Source organism: Megalobrama amblycephala, linkage group LG3, assembly GCF_018812025.1.
Source record: "Megalobrama amblycephala isolate DHTTF-2021 linkage group LG3, ASM1881202v1, whole genome shotgun sequence".
Lineage (NCBI taxonomy): Eukaryota > Metazoa > Chordata > Actinopteri > Cypriniformes > Xenocyprididae > Megalobrama > Megalobrama amblycephala.
The window spans coordinates 61,683,067-61,685,577 of record NC_063046.1 but is presented as its reverse complement, the minus strand read 5'-3'; positions in this window follow the sequence as shown (position 1 = coordinate 61,685,577).

Below are 2,511 nucleotides of genomic sequence, written 5' to 3'. Positions count from 1 at the left end.
TTATTTAAATCTGTTTTCATCCATTCATAACTTTACATTGTGCAGTAAAGGGACTAAAAGGGATTTTGTATTAATAAAACCAATTCCGCTCCTTGATTATGATTGGCTAAGCTGCGTTTGACCGTGGCCTCATTTACATATCCTGCTGTGTGATTACTTTATGAAAACTTTTTATAAAAGCAGTAAGTCCCGTGAATACATTGTGTGCAAACCACGTCTTCTCGGGGCCTTAATTTGTCTGATCATAAAAAAAAAAAAAATGTTGAAAAATATATTTCTCTTTATTGTATATTGATGGAGCTACGCTGGTGTCAGGGTTGCCAGGTTTTCACAGTAAAACCCGCCCTCTTGCTACTCAAAACCAGCCCAATCCTGTGGGGTCCTCCGATTCGGGGGGTAAAATCCAGGGCATGGTATTGACACAATTTTCACGATTCGATTACTATTCACAAGCTTTTGATTCAATTCGATTACAATTTCGATTCGATATTGATTATTTTGGATGTAGTATTTCAATATTTTCAGTACATGGCAAATTTTCTAGAGGAAAATAATCTCTCAACTAATGCTGTAAACTACACATGAGAGTCAGCTGGTACTACTATAATAAGATTGAAGGTTAAATTAACTTATTTATATACAAACACTTAAATTACACTCGATGTTTTTATTATAAATAAAGTTTCAAATGACATATTTCTACTCCAGTTAGTTTTTTTTAAATATAAACATTTAAATTGCGGCTGTCATAACTGATTTATTCAAACATGCATTAAATATTGAAGAACATTAAAAATTATAATGAATATGTAACGGTGCATAGCTATATTTATCAGAATGTTGCTTTCTAGAGTTCACTTTTCTAGCTGACTAATGAGTTTATGGTCACTGAATATGTTTTTCTGAGGTTAATGTGACGTTACGTGACATTGTTTACAAGCTTTTGACGTCTTTCCGAGGTTGAAACACTGAGCGATTACACGAGACATGATACGGATTTCGGTAAGTTGTACTGTATATTTTACATACCTTCAGATATTCATGCATGTTTATTTCGCGCTGTAACTGGTATTAAAGCGGAGGAGAGGATGATCACATGCTTCTCTTTAACTGAGGCACTAAAGCGATCCGTCACACCACATTAAACAGCGCCAAAACTGTATTTATTTTTTGAATCTCATAATAAGATGGACGTCATTTGAAATTGGAGACTTTGCTTCATATCAAAAGTAACAAAGATTATTGCGATTTATTGGATGGGAGGCGCTACATATTCTGCTCATTCATCAACTGAAAACTAGACTAATCGATTCTTGGGATTTAAGAATCAATATCGGTTCGTAAAAATGAGAATCGATTAAAATCAAGAAATCAATTATTTTTTACCCAGCCCTAGTAAAATCTGAGTTTTTGGCGAGATTCCCCTGGTAAAATCTGCATTCCAGTGGCTAAATATCATGTTATTTGGGGTCGCTTCAACCCGCGAATATTAAACTCAACCTGCGGCAACAGTGTTAAAGTAGCCCATTTCTGCGGGAAAACTGCAGACTTGGCAACACTGACTGGTGTTGAATATATTCAGTTCATATAAACATTTCACTGGGTGCAGGGTTGCCAGGTCTGTACAACAAGACATTTCCTCTCTCAAGATCCATTAATGTACTAAAAACATATTTAAATCAGTTCATGTGAGTACAGTGGTTCAATATTAATATTATAAAGCCACGAGAATATTTTTGGTGTGCCAAAAAAACAAAATAACGACTCAAAACACTGCTTCAGGAAGATTCGGAGTGTTATGAATCTTTTGTGTCGAATCATGATTCGGATCGTGTGTCAAACCGCCAAACTGCTGAAATTATTTGACTTTGGTGCTCCGAACCGCTGATTCAACACAAAAGATTCATAACGCTCCGAAGCTTCCTGAAGCAGTGTTTTGAAATCGGCCATCACTATATAAGTCATTATTATTTTTTTTTTTTGGCGCACCAAAAATATTCTCGTGGCTTTATAATATTAGTATTAAACCACTGTACTCACATGAACTGATTTAAATATGTTTTTAGTACATTTATTGATCTTGCGAGAGGAAATGTCATTGCTGGCTATGGAGGCCTCACTGAGCCATTGGATTTCATCAAAAATATCTTAATTTGTGTTTCTGAAGAGTTTCTGAAGGTTTCTGAAGTTTCTGAAGGTCTTATGAGTGTGGAACGACATGAGTAATTAATGACAATATTTTCATTTTTGGGTGAACTAACCCTTTCAAAGTAGCCAAATTCCGCTTGAAAACTGCATACTTGGCAACACTGACTGGGTGGCGCTTATATGAATATTCATGACATTTCCCCTATTGTGGGCGTGTCCTTGAGACAACGCGCAAACCATTGGAACTGAAAATACTAACTAAAATCTTCCTTGAATTGCATCATTTCAAAAAGGTAATAGTTTCAGTGTTAAGCTTAAACTATAAATGTTCACATTATAACAGTTTATATGTTTATATATTTA